Source organism: Schistocerca serialis, chromosome 9, assembly GCF_023864345.2.
Source record: "Schistocerca serialis cubense isolate TAMUIC-IGC-003099 chromosome 9, iqSchSeri2.2, whole genome shotgun sequence".
Taxonomy (NCBI): domain Eukaryota; kingdom Metazoa; phylum Arthropoda; class Insecta; order Orthoptera; family Acrididae; genus Schistocerca; species Schistocerca serialis.
This window is the reverse complement of record NC_064646.1, coordinates 411,990,153-412,005,207: the sequence shown is the minus strand read 5'-3', so window position 1 is coordinate 412,005,207 and position 15,055 is coordinate 411,990,153. Positions and strand designations below refer to the sequence as shown.

The 15,055-nt window shown below is 42.1% G+C and overlaps 1 long non-coding RNA gene across 1 annotated transcript; it reads left to right on the top strand.

Moving 5' to 3' along the window:
* The first annotated feature begins 14,160 nt into the window (after nucleotides 1–14,160).
* Nucleotides 14,161–14,807, top strand: LOC126419872 (uncharacterized). The gene is made up of 3 exons (XR_007576016.1): nucleotides 14,161–14,325; nucleotides 14,436–14,632; nucleotides 14,751–14,807. It is a non-coding gene; the product is annotated as an uncharacterized LOC126419872 (long non-coding RNA).
* The last annotated feature ends 248 nt before the right edge of the window (nucleotides 14,808–15,055 follow it).

Sequence of the window (15,055 nt, the reverse complement as noted above, 5' to 3'; positions counted from 1 at the left end):
CGATCGAGATGTTTGCATAGAGGCTTACCCTCGCAGATGCAGCTAACAGGTTGTCAGTGTTACACTGACATCACACATCTATCTAAATAACAGCCAAGTCTCCCACTGGATGTACTCTAGAAATCTGATGCAATGTATACAGAAAACATTTACGAAAATATCCCAGAATAACACAGGTTGCATTGTTCCTAGAGATCCTTACAGGATAGCCCACTTGTCACATGTTACGATGTACTGCCTTCAACAAATATCTCAGAAATGGTAAACATTCTCACTGCTAAAAGCCTTCATCATGTCTGTGCATGGTTGCGAAAAAATCATTTATCATAAAAGCATTCTTGTTATTTGGGAAGAGAGCACTGTCAAAGAACAGATGGGAAATTCAGATGTGGATTTAAATTAATAATTAAAAATCAAATTGGACACCATTAGAACTACATCTAATAAAAATATGGAAAGAGTTGTTTTCTGTATCTAAAAGTGTATGCTAAAGTTAATAAAGATTTGGTACAAGAATATCTGCTTCTCTTGTTCGCTAATCTACCAAAAATCCTAAGATATCTCCTAAATACAATGACCCATGGGCATGTATTTCAGATTTGGAAAGTGGGTAGCTGATGACCTTGAAAAGTAGTTGAAACTAGGTAGCTGAAAGTATAGTGAGCCCCTTTTCGTACCTATATGAAGAATTTAGCTGTCAATGCAATATGGCGCCCTGTACAAAACAGGTTTGCCACTGAAAGTCTCGTCTGCAGAAGAGAATGGCAAGCAGTGCTGCCACACCGGCAGTAATTTAGCGGTTGAATTCAGGAAGAGCTAACCAGAATGCTCCATTCATTCACAAGAATTCCTTTGTGCTGGGACACACTAGCCTCTACAGACTGGTTCAAACAAGATGAGGGCAAGGTATCTACTTAAAGTTCTGAGAGTAATGTGATGTCTTGTTTGTTCAAGTGTTCAAAGACAAGATGAAGCATACCATCCATCCCTGGCAGGATTGTGGCATTAGGACATCTCCACTGTAGGTCAGAGCTTCGAATTCTGTTTGTGAAATTGTTCTGAATTTCCCATCTTTGCTTAGACAGTGCTCTCTTCCCAAACAACAAGAGTGCGTTTATAATAAACTGAGATTTCGCAACTACGCACAGCTGTAATGAAGGCTTTTAGTGGTGAGAACGTTTACCATGTCTGAGACGTATTTTGAAGGCAGGGCAGCGTAACACATGATGAACAGGCTGTCCCACTAGGATCGCTAGAAAGAATGCAACTTGTGTTATTCTGGGATATTTTCATAAACAGAGGGAGACTTGGCTGTTATTTACATAGACATGTGACGTCAGTATAACACTGTCAGCCTTTTAGCTGCACCGACAAGGATGAGCCGCACCTATGAGAGCTATGCGTCAGCCATGGTGGGTATGAAAGCAATTGCTTCGACAGGGATTTCTCATGTGTCAAGTATACAAGGGCTGCCACCATCTCATGCTTGTGGGACCCAAACAGACACCTGAACATGGCCCGGCAGCTGATAGCCACATCGTTGCTTTGTGGGGCTGCCAGTACACCCTGACTCCTGGCAGTGTGTGTAGTGGCGTTGTGTGCAGTCCAGTAGACAGCACATGGTTCGTGTTTGAAAGATTTTTACCAGTATAAGTACGTGTCATAAGTGTTTGATGATGACATTCCTCGCACAATCGGAATAAGAAAAGTAAATCAATCAATGTGATTACTCCAGAATGAGATTTTCACTCTGCAGTGGAGTGTGCGCTGATATGAAACTTCATTAAAACTGTGTGCCGGACCGAGACTCGAACTCCCGAGTTCGAGTCTCGGTCCGGCACACAGTTTTAATCTGCCAGGAAGTTTTAATGTGATTACTTCTTGCACAGCCTGCATCTTTCCTAACAGCAGAGTACAACAAACGAGAGAAACCCAACCGCACAAACTGAATTTTTTATAAATAAACAATATACCCTTGAATTTCCTATTATGAGGTCCTTCCTCTCCATCGCAGAGCCACCAATTTTCAGGTAGGGGAAGGGTGGGGAGGGGGGTGGCTGGAGGGATGGGGATGTTTACCAGAGAGGTAGGATTAACTGATCAGTTTAATTAACTAGTCAATGATATTGAGAAGAATGAGAGGGGACTATTCAAATAATTCAGAGCTGCAAGTGTACCTATATCAGTGAGGGGAGGGGGTGGGTTGGAGGTTTCCTGAGGGCTCAGAGGGGAGGAGAAGGAGAGGGAGAGGTGGGGAACAATCTGTTAAGGAACTGTCAATCAAAAGGAAGGATCATGTTAGCAAAACAATAGGTTAATGACCTGTCAGTGCAACAGGTTGACCCTGAGTGCCTACTAGCCCCTGATGTAGGCAACCCACACTAACAAATTGCACAGACACGGCCCTTGGCCTACTACTTTTGAGTTGGGGTGACAACCAGTAAAACAATGGCATTTTTCATTGCAGTGAAAATTTCCCATGATATTTCAATATACTGTGTTCTGCTTCAAGTGCAAGAATATTTCGTGAACACCCACATTCATAGGGAGAAATGATCATTGTAATAAAATAAGGACGTCAGAGCTTGCACAGAAAGATTGAAATGTTCGTTTTTACCGTGTACTGTTAGTGAGTGGAACGGTAGAGAAATAGTGTGAAGGAGATTCAATGAACCATCTGTCAAGCACTTCAGTGTGAATTGGAGAGCAGTTATATAGATATATATGTCGGATATCATTTGAGGTGAATAGAGGGTTAAGGTTCTAGCAAACAATGATAGTTTACTTCTTCTTTTCTGTTTAGTGAAGAAAGTGTTCCGACTCTAAATATCGTTCAGTCGACCGAACTTCAGCCTATAGTCTTCCTTCCTTGAAGCAACAATGGCAGGATCGTTGATATTGTGCATCCATGAAAGCGCTGTCCAAATAATCAACCTCCCTTATTTATTTCCATTCATCGGAAAAAGAGATACTGACTGGGATTCATTTCACATGTGGCGAAGTATTAGATGCTAAGGGGAACTGTTCCTACAAAAACTGTTGAATAAAGAAATAAAGACACTTAACCTTGAGTCCCACTGACTGCTGTGGCTTGAATTGTTACCTTGAATAAAATAAATATTTGTCTCCAAGATCAAATATTTTCCCAAACTGGTTCCTCCGAGGTTACTGACAAAAATTTATTTAAAATAACGTTTGTCTGGGGGAGATGAATAAGTCACATAAGACTCATCCCTGGGGAAACGAGATCTACATAAATGTTAATTATTTTGCCATAGGTATCTTAGGATGTAGGTAGGTGCTTAAATATAAGAATATACAGTATGCTGAACTGTTTTTGATTTTGCTCATGCACAGTATTGATGTGTCTCACATATAGGCCAACTTCTACAGCTTTTACAATTAAATTTTACCTTCATTTTCAAATCTTCTGTTAATTACTTAAAGCCCTTAATATATGTAAACGTTTATAAATCGGAAGGGATGATGGTTAAGGTACAGCTGGAAGTGTGGTTTGAGTTTTGTACTTGACAAAACAGTTGGAGGTGTGGAAGTCCTTCCCAGTGTATGAAAAGGTGCTGACAAGAGAGGTGGCAGCCTCTTTGCTGCAGGAGCTCCTCATAACACAGACAGCAGACAGCAGAAGCAGATAGCAGGGCCGTACCAGAACAAGGCTGGCCACACAGCCTGCTCACACAGACAGTGACACAGAAACACTTGTCGCACGCACTGTAACACACTCTGACTGTCTTGTGTTTACTGCAGTATACAGTCTAATATTTAAACTTCTCATGTTTCAGGTTCCTCTGGTGGACCTGTATCGTCCTGGATCGGTAAGACCTATTTTAGATTTTTACTTTTACTTTACATTATCCATAGATATTTCTAAGTACTTTGCCTGGTCACAGGTAAAGTACATTCCTTTTGATTACATTCCTTTCATCATCAAAATTAAATGAGTATGTGGACTTACTCTGGGGCCCCAAATCCCTGACTGTACCAGATGTCAAAGAAATGATGATATGTCCCAGGATGATGTAGGCTTCAGGACTCCAGAATGTGGTTTAGGCCACTACTGGGAAGGGATATCTTCTTCACATACATTTGCAGCAATCCTTGTGTATATACAAGTGCTGTATCATACGAATTTGTCTAGTGCAGAGGGTTGTAATGAAGCTGTGTAGAGTGTAGAGGTGACTTTGTGTCCTTGATGGTGAAAGAGGAAGTGACAGCAGATATCACAGCTAACTCCTTCTTCTCCAGTATCAAACCAGAGGGCAATAAACATGATGTCACAATATGACCAATGAACCACAACTGACACTTTTGTACCCAGTAATTCAACATGTCTCTGCAGAATGCCTGGGCATTGAAACCAGGGCTCAGACACATAGTCTGGTGACCAGAGAGTATGCAAGACTATGTCTGAACATAAGTCTGATGGAAACCTATGGAAACATCTCGTATCATTAGGAATTATACGGAAAAGTCATAGACTGAACGCCTACACATCCTGTTCATAGCTACAGCCGCAGAGGCTGGTTCCAAAGGCGTGTCCAAATTCTCTGAATCTTCATGTATGTAACGTCTATATAGGCAACATTTATAAAATTATTAACAACTTTTTGTCTTTTTGGCCCCGGTTTATTTTCCAGAGAAACACAAATACGTCATACATTTTTATTTGGAATGAAAAGCTCCTACGTGGAAATGAGCTATACAGATCTCTACCTGCCCTGTGGTCCTACCGCCCACTGCTGGATGGAGTGTCGTATCTTTAAAAAGGAATGCTTCGTCTAACAGAGAGAAGATTCTGCGAAGTCGAACTGCTACCACAACTGGAGTAGATCAGCTGGAGTTATCTCCAAGACATAGACATCTCGCTCAATGCTCTCCCAGATGTACTTAATAGGACCAGTGTCATATGACATGAAAACTTACACAAGTGGCCTCATGTGTGTGGAGTGTTCCTCAAAGCATTTACACTTAACTGACAAAAGTAATGAATTGGACTCCTGAAACTACAAGTCAACACTGGGCGCTAAAGGTAGTGAAACGGATTTACGCACTTATAATCAAACAGTAGGTTAAGGTACTGATGGCCGGGAGAAGATGATAGTAGTGCATCAAACACCTCTTTTCATCCTGCGTACTGAACATGTGGCTTGAACAAATTTGATCACTGCCATTAGTGTGCACCAACTTATATCATGACACATTACTCCTGATGCGTATTTTCCAAGCTTATAGGGCAAATATTCTTCCGATCTCCAACACTTTGACCACTGTCGGCAATTCAGAGTACACTACACACCTCTTGATAAGATAGTTGGGACTGAGCGAGGTGGTGCTGTGGTCAGACACTGGACTTGCGTTTGACAATACAGAAGTTCCAGCTCCATCCCTCACAAACCTGTCTTGGGGTTTCTGTGATGTCCCTAAATAGCTTACGGTAAATTTCTAGATGATTCCCTCAGAAAGAAAGCAACCAGTTTCCTTACCTGTCCATCCCCATCCTTTCCCAATCCAGCCTTGTGCCCAACCTGCAGCACTCTTAGCATCAAGGGGACATACAACCATAACATTTTTCTTGTGCCCACAGCAATTTCAGTGCTTGTTTTGTGCAGCGAGTGTAGGTACACATGTGGAGCGATGAATTGTCTGCCACAGGGATATGGCGATATGGCTGTTGGCAGGATGCTGTCGTCCAGCATTAAAATGGCTAATAGTCGCTGCATTATTATCCATCAATCCACAGTCACAAGCCACAACAGTTGACAATAACAAATTACGGTATAAATACAGTGTTCACATGTTGATGAAAGGCTGTAGAGGTAGTGATTTTTCTTGAATTGGTGCTGTGTCCTCACAACATTGGCTAAATGGTGACATATGTACTGATATCACAGATCCTATGTCATGTATGCTCTTCTGTTCAGTGTATCCCAACCATGGATGCCAAGACGAGTGGTATGATTTATTTTGCTGTGTCCAGAGAGTAAGTTTGAATGGAGTGTCATTCTGTGGACCCAAGATGGCAGACAGCCCAGATATGTGACTGCTGTGAGTGTCACTGTGGTCGAGCTAGTATCGAGCATGTATGGTGGTATAATGAGTCAGCTGCAACTAGAGGAACCAGCAATGTCTTCCAGCACAATCACCAATTTTTATGAGGCGAATAAGCCTACAGCGAAGAACCGGCGGCCAAAATGTCATGGTGGGCAATGTGTCCATACCGTGGGGTGGACCTGAAGATGTTGGAGTTACTGAGCAGCTACATGGAGACGAATGTGCAGGTTCTGGGCAGAATTGTTCCTGAGGAACTCAAGAATTTGATGCACTACACTTCTGTCACCTGAATGTCACTACAGTCTGTGAGGGGCATGGCCGCTGTGTGGACACAACAATTTGGTGGAGTGGTTGGTGCCTGTTCACAGCCAGATGGACAGTGATCCCAGTTGAGGCAGAGAACCTGGCTTCGGCATATCAAGAGGAGCACTAACTGAGAACTTTTGCAGCTGACAGTTGCATGCTGGTGACTTTATGGTTGGTACAGTGTATCGTGTGGTATACTAGCTGTACATTGGGTACATCTGATAGCAAAAGCGTTCCACTTGCAAGTCTGTGGTTGTTGTGTGACAAGGTGTGGTTGGTTATTGATTGCACATAGAAGTGTGTGTGTGTGTGCAGTGAGTGAGAGCACTTCAGTTTGTTAACTACATGATGTGAGTGTGATTAATTGTGTTGAGCCTAAAATGTTAGCTTAAATTATGCTGTGAACATAACTCTCTTGTTGAGAGAGCTGCTGTGCAAATGAACTTTTACAGAGCATAATGTGTAGTTCATTGTGGTATTATATGGTGACAGTGTTGGTAGTAAACAAATACGCAGTTTTGTGTTATGATCCTAGTTAGGTAATAGAGTGTTTTTATATTCTGTCTTTTGCTACTGAAGTTGTCTCACATATTATTACTCGTTATGTGCCAAGCATTGTAAATTTTTGTCATTGTTAGCTGTGTACGATGGTCCTAAGGTAAGGTTATTTGATGGAAGATACTTTTTATTGGTTGTTTGGAGCCCAGTGTCAGGATCTTTATAGGCTACAGAAATATCTTACTTAAGGAAACTGTATTTCTAGTCTGTTGATGTTAAACAAAATAAATTGAGTCCCACATGTACACAGCTCTCAGTCCAAACGCCACTTCATCTAAATCCTAGGCCACACATGTGACTCACTTTTTTCTTCAATAGCATGTGTCAACACAAGTAATCTGGAAGGCAAGCGTTAAAAATTCCAACCACTGTTAAGGAATGGTTCGTCAAGATATAACGCCATCAAACAGTCCTACAACTAGAGTGGAAGAACCTTAGCGAAACTATTCTGAGAACAAGCTAGGCCAAAGACATTCTTCAAAATTGGGCAGAGCACTAAGAGCTTTCGTTAGCTGTGCTAATCTAATGAGCATGACTCTCTTTTTTATTACCAGGGTGTCCATAGTAGTGGAAATTGTAGAAACGTTAGTCAATGTGCAGTCTGGTCATATAATGAAGCATGTTTCTCGTCCTTGCAGCAAGTCTGATGAACGGGTAGTGAAGAACGAAGATTGGTCTGGGCCACCTGCTGCACCACCACCACCACCACCACCAGCAGCAGCAGCAGAGGAGGGTGCCGCAAGAGAGATGTCTGTGGACAGCCTGAGCCTTGTCGCTGGTAAGTGGGGCAACTTCTTGTATGCAATTTAGTAGGCTCCGCTACTTCCTGCACACCTGTACCACACCCTGGAAAAGTCACAAACGTTCATGTGAGGCAAGCACTGTACTGTTTAGACCCAATCCCGTGACCTAGCCTTTGCTTCAGTCTGCAGAATTTTGCCAGCGAATGCAAAAATTATGGAAACCGTTTTGAGGAACTTCAGAAGTTTCATCCAAAGTCTATGATCGTATATAGCTATAGGTCTCAGAACTCTAGTTGGCTTCATGGAGCTGTGAAGGTTCGATAGATTCTTACATTTTTCTGTGCCAAATAAGTTTAAATGTGGATGAAACATGTCATTTGACTGTAGCAAACGCTTCTGATGAGATTTCCTCGATACCTCTTTCTGAGTAAAGAACTTATTCGGCAGATGATAAAATTGTCGCAGGTTCTTTTTTTGCGCTCCGGTTTTGACCCAAGCACATAGTGAATTAAATCAGAAATGAGCTTTGGTTAATGCGATAGCAAAAGTATAGTCAACCGCCCCACATTAAGTAGCATATGATTTTTGTGCCAATCTTAATGAAGTTCTGCCACTTCAATCATTAGCAAAACGGTATTCACCATTTTCGCAAAACTACTGTTTTAAGTTCACTTTTTTTTTCTCCAGGGAGTAGTGATTGATCCATGACTAACCTACAGAAATTCATCTTTGCTGAGAGACCTGTGAACTGACTTTGAGCTTTTTAAATGCACTTTTGAAGTTTCTCCTTAGGGCATTTCGCTTCTTCATTCGCAACATTGAACACCCATTTCGAAACTGGTTCTTAAGATAAAAATTCATTTCCTGCGAGATGTCTACCTTTTTTTCTTTCTTTATTTATTTCTTCCTTTATTGTATTTTGATTTCCCCCCTCCCCCCAGAAGGGGGGCAGGCTGGCAGCAGCATAATATGCCGCTCTGCAGCCTACAGATAAATTTAAAAAACATAATTAGGTGATATAACAGTATAAAGAGGTGATAAAATGGTGACTGTTTAAAACTTGTACATGGCAAAAAAGTTGTGAAGAAAAATAAAAAGCAAAGAGGTCAGTGAGGCTGATTAAAAACGCTTAGGAAACAGACAGGCACAATTAAAAAACATGGTGACAGTATGGTTTCTGTTCACAACACTTTAAAAAGGGGACGTACAACACTGAACACTCACGGAAAATACTGCACTATAGAGTACAATGGCATATGGGTATGGAGTGGTGGGGGGGGGGGGGCAAATAAGAGGGAGGGGGAAGCCAATAGAGGAAGAGGGCACAGAAAAAGGGAGGGGGGGGGGGGGCGGAGCAGGGCGGGCGCGACAAAGGAGTTGGGAAGACAGTGATATCTACCATTCCATCAAACTGTAGAATCTTAATGCAGTACTCTTCCACTGCGATATCAACAGTTAGGTCGACAGATAGTTGATAAAGCACATATTTAACAAAATCACTTCCAAACTGACTACAAATTATATTGCCTGAAAATAAATAAATTAATTAATGAAGCACCCAGAAGACTTGGCTGGATGTCAAGTGTGACTTTGTATACCTGTACACCATCGATAGTAAGTAAACGATTAGAGTGGCAGTTCTCTGTGACTGGTAGAATGGCCCACCAGAGTGCCCTAGTGTTAGAAATCTTACAGACACAGCTACATACAGGCATTGTATGAAATCCAATGGCGACATGTGAAAATTTGTGTTGGACCAGAACTCGAATCCGGATGCTCCACTTCTCTATAGCAGTTCCTCTAATCACTTAAGGCACCTGAGCACAGCTCCTGCCCTGCCCAAATTCCTACATGCCACACACTACAGATGTAGTGTCCTCTGTCCATTATCACCCATCACATGAGACGCACAAGTATTCAGACAAGTAAGTGCATCCCCACAGAAGATATTATTTTGAGGTGTCTGTTCTTTTGGACATGTTAGAAAGAACAGACACCGTACATACATACTTGCATTACTGTTGTTCATATTTAGTGTTGTTACTAGGCCTGGTAAAATTATAAGAGGCAAAACAGTGTCAACATTAAGTGATGACTGTGAAGGGCACAGAGACTCTGTGAACTGATGTGAAACAGAGTTATAGCGCCTGACAGAGATTCAAAGAGTCCTCATGGCAGGTGTAAGTTTTTGAAACATTCAGATGTGACAGTGGCCCGATGGTGGACTGCAAGGGAATATGAATGTGAATAAAATGTGTGTGAAATCTTATGGGACTTAACTACTAAGGTCATCAGTCCCTAAGCTTACACACTACTTAACCTAAATTATCCTAAGGAGAAACACACACACCCATGCCCGAGGGAGGACTCCCACCTCCACCAGTACCAGCCGCACAGTCCATAACTGCAGCGCATTAGACTGCTCGGCTAATCCTGCATGGCAGGGAATATGAGGGCAGGCATACTCATCGTCATGGTTCCAATGAAACACTTATGATTACACCACAAGGGAATTCTCCTTATTGTGCACGAAACATATTGTAACCCTTAGATATCCTTGTCTGCTATCTGAGAACAGTTAATGGACTCCCTCTACATTCTGTGTCATCCTGCAACATTGGTCAGAGACAACCAGCAGCCAGACTAGGGGATTACTATGCCATGTGTGGGCTGGCATTAACACCACAACACAAAAGGCTGCATTTGGAGTATTACCGTATGATTCTTCCAGTGTAGGGAAAAATCGGGTATCACTTCCGGTCATGGCTGGTATTGACCAAGGGAACTCTGACAGGACAATAGTATGTCACTTACATCCTGCATCTTCATATGGTGCCTTCTATGAGACAGTATCATGGCGCCATTTTTCAAGGGGACAACGATCGTCCACATGCAACATGCGTCCCTATCAGCTCTCTGTGTTATGTTTAGTTATTAGCTCTGTACCCACTAGAATATATGAGACATCAGCTCGTACGCCATCTCAATCCCAGTGAAACTATCCAGGATATCAAGAATCAGTTACATCAGCTGTGGACTAGCTAGCTTGTGTCAGGACTGGGTCAACAGTTTTATGACACAATTCTGTACTGAACCAATACATGCACCCAGTCCAGTAATCTGGCAACCCCTTAAAATTAACCCACAAGAGGTGCACTCCTTTGTCTAGAGTTGAGATATTTACGGCGAAGTCTTAGGATGCTCTTGCTCGCACTGTTTCATGGTTTTCTCTCATCGCAGGCAGCTGGGGTACACTGATTCCATCCCGGAGGGGGGAGAGGGGGTTATGGGGTGGTGGCAGGAAAGTAATCCGGCCATCCCATAAAATTAACCATGCCAGTTCTGTATTAAACACTGCCAACCCTGTGCATGATGCAGAACAAAGGCAGTCTCAAAAGAAGAAGAAGTAATTAATGAATAAAAGTGAAAAATTCATATTCATGAAAAGTCAGTTGTCAAAATGAAAAGATGTAAGGAGAGAAATGTCTTCTGAAATGTTACTTTCACTGTCAATTGATGCTGCAAGAAGTCAATTGCATTTACACATGCAAATACTTTCATACATGATGCTATTTCAGTGATTAACACACTGAGTCAAAATTACTTCATTTATCAGCAAGATGCTGAAATCCCTCCTGCCTGGATGCATGATCTAAATTGGTTAGAAAGGGTTTCTCCTGAGGTATCCCAACCCACAACGATTGTAATCGTACTTGATATTCTGGATACAGGAATGACGACGTCGTTGATGTTCGAACTGGTCTAAATCATGCACCATCAGGGATAGATCTAGGGATCTTGCAGGCCATAAGGGTATCTCAGTTATGCAGACAGTTCACGGATATACGTCCATGTGTAGATAGGCATTGTGCTGTTAAAAAAATGCAACATGATACTGTCACATGAGAGATAATGCATGATAGTGCAGCATGTCCATGTCAAACCAGTGTGCTATCACAGTTCAGTTAATCTCTACCAGCCATGACCTGAAATGATATCTGATAGCTCCTCTCAATATGAGACCAGGTGCAAACAAATTGAGTCTATCCAAACCAGTGGATGAATGGGACCACTCCCCATGCCGCCACCACACTCGTTGACCATAGTCATCAGGGTAACGTAGAACAACGATTTATTGCTGAACTCAGTGCAAAGTCATTCTTGAGCAGTCTGTACTTGCCAGTCATGGCATCACTCCAGATGGATCCATTTGTGTTGTAGTGTAAACAGTAGCCTACGCATGTGTGTGTGTGTGTGTGTGTGTGTGTGTGTGTGTGTGTGTGTGTTCAATTTTAAACCAATGTGACATCTTGACACTGCATTATTTGACCATCCAACCCAATGGACGCCCATTGTGAGGCTACTTTCAGTCCAGTCTGGAGCTGGTAATGCTGTCTCTCATGTGTACCCAGCATATCAATGTCATTTACAGTGACCACTCAACATTTGAAGCTGTTCACGTTCCTTATATATCCTACCAGTTCTGGTACAACACTAAACATGAACACCACTAACACAGTTCGGTGGCCATTCTGTCTTAGAGAATTGCTACACAATTTTTTTAGAAATACGTGGATTCCGAATGAGATTTTCACTCTGCAGAGGAGTGTGCGCTAATATGAAACTTCAAGACTTCGAGTCTTCGTCCGGCACACAGTTTTAATCTGTCAGGAAGTTTTAAATGCATGGCTTGTGTGAACATAGACGCAGTTACATTGTTATCTGACCATGGTTTCTGGGAGTTTCACTCTTTTTTTATAAGGCAGCGGATATACGACAACTCCACATGTATACTAGGTGAACTATAGTGCAAGGTGCTTATGAAGCATTGGCACTTCTAAAATTCAAGCAATAACAATTTAAATCACATGTTTACATAACTAAGAGAGTGGGCTCACTATATCGCAATACAGAGTGTGAGATGACGTTAACCACATCGTGTTTGCCTACCAGCGACGGAAATACGGAACATGCATACTACTTCATCAGATTCTGTATGTGGGATACAAGAGACCTTCCACCATCCCGCCGCTTCTGCCTGATACCGATGTCATTGCCTTGAACCTATCATCGAGCATCCTCATTGCAGACAATATGGAAATAAGACAGTTATTCCTCAAAAAAAAAAATAAACCCACTGTGTTGCAGTCAGCAACTCTGAAATTAATGTGTGTTTGTGTGTGTGTGTGTATGTGAGATAGTGTAGTCGAGGGATGAAAATTTTCTGAACTTTCTGCAAAGATAGAACTGCTTGAATGGTGTGTTGGATGGCTGTATGACTGTCTTAACCAGCATAAAATAAAATAAAATTTACAGCAATGGAAAAAATGCTTACTATCCACTCTCCAAAACACTACAAAATTGCTCCACCACTGCGCAGCATGTAACACAAGAACTAAGCTATTTGCTGTAGATACTCACGCGACGTTTGTGTTTTGATCATAATAACATTTTACCCAATGTTTTCTACACTGTAAACTTACAGCTCTTGGTGTAAACAGTTGAGATTAAATTTACTGCACAGCTAACTAATCAGTTTTGTAAATTTTATTGTGTTCTTACACCAGTTTATATTTCTTACCTTTGTAAACAAGGGTGCATTTTCATGAAAGTTAATCTTTTTCTTTACAGTGCACTCAGGCATGTCAGATATACAGGAATTTGTTTTGCCCCATGTGGAGCCAGCATTCTGCTCGCTGGAGGTTGAGCATGAGAAGTAGACTGGTTAGTATACAATCAACACTGCTGTGATATTGCGTTCATAAGCTTGTTTATATTGTTTTAGCTCTGTCAATTTGGGTACATTTTGATAAACTTTATCCCTTTTGTTCGCAGTCTTCTCAAGCATGTTAGCCCGGAGTGTGCCAATTTTGGCCCCAAGGAACACCTGTTCTGCACACTCCACAATACGGCCCGCAGGGCCAGCACTACTCAGACCTGTAGGCCGGGAAGAAGCTGGATTTAGTCCAGAGCAGCAAGCATTCCGCTCACCACACGAAACGCCATTCAGACTAGAGCACAATAAGTAGGATGGTGAGTATATGATCCAGTCTGCTTGATATTTTGTACACACACTTGCTTATATTTTTTACCCCTATCGATATGGGTACATCTTGATAACATGTAACCTTTTTGTTCACAGTCTACGCATTCCTGCTGGACAGAAGAGTGACTATACTGGCCCAGAGCAGCAAGTGTTGTGCTGTCTAAACAAAACACCCTTCAGGACCAAGCACTGGTCTGGGCTGTTGGCCTGAAAGGATCTGACTATAGCGTGGAGCAGCAATAATTCTGCTCGCCATGCAAAACGGCCTTCGAAATTGACCAAAGGAGCTAAAATGGTGAGTATACAATCCAGTGTCCTGTGACAATGTCTTCTTACACTGGTTTATATTTTTCACATTGATCAACTGGGGTTTATTTTATTGAAACATAGTTCTGTTGTTCACAGTTACTCAGGCCTGTTTGCTGGCAGTGTGCTGATTTTAGCCCAAAGCAGAAACTGTTCTGAACACTTGACAAAACGGCATTCAAAGCCAACCACTACTCAGATCTATTGTCCGTGAAGAAGCTGATTTCAGCCCACAGCAGGAAGCATTCCGGTCACCAGGCAAGATGGTGTTCAGACTCGACAACAGGAAGTAAGATGGTGAGTACATGATCCAGTCTGCTTGATATTTTGTTCACACACTTGTTTATATTTTTTACCTCTAACGACGTGGGTACATTTTGTTAAAAAGTAAGCGTTTTTGTTCACAGTCTACTCAAGCCTGCTGGCTGGAGGGCGACTATATTGGTCCAGGGCAGCAGGTATTCTGCTCGCTAACAAAACAGCCTTCATGGCCAAGTTCTACTCAGGCCTGCTGACTAGAAAGGAGCTGAATTTGGCGCAGAGTAGCAACCATTCTGCTCACTAGATAAAACAGTCTTCAAACTTGAGCGCAAGAGATGGGACTGTGAGTACATGTTTCAGTCTGTTGTGATACTGTGTTCTTATATTCTTCTGCAATTTTACCATGATTTATAAATATACAGTTTTATGAAATGTAACCAGTTTCTTCACTGTCTAATCAGGCCTACTTGGCGGCGAGGAGCATTTTGGTCCAGAACAGCAACTACCCTTCTAGCTAGACAAATTGGCCTTTGGTGTCTAGTACTACTCAGAAATGTTGGCCGGGAAGGAGCTAATTTTACCTTGCAGAAATCAGCATTCCGCACACCATGCAGAACGGCCTTCAGCCTCGAGAACAAGGAGAATGGTGAGTATATGTTCCAATCTACTACGATTTTGCGATCTTACACTTGGTTATTTATTTACCTTCATCGACAACAGTGCAGTTTGATGAAACTTAATGCTTTCATTCACAGTGTACTTAGAC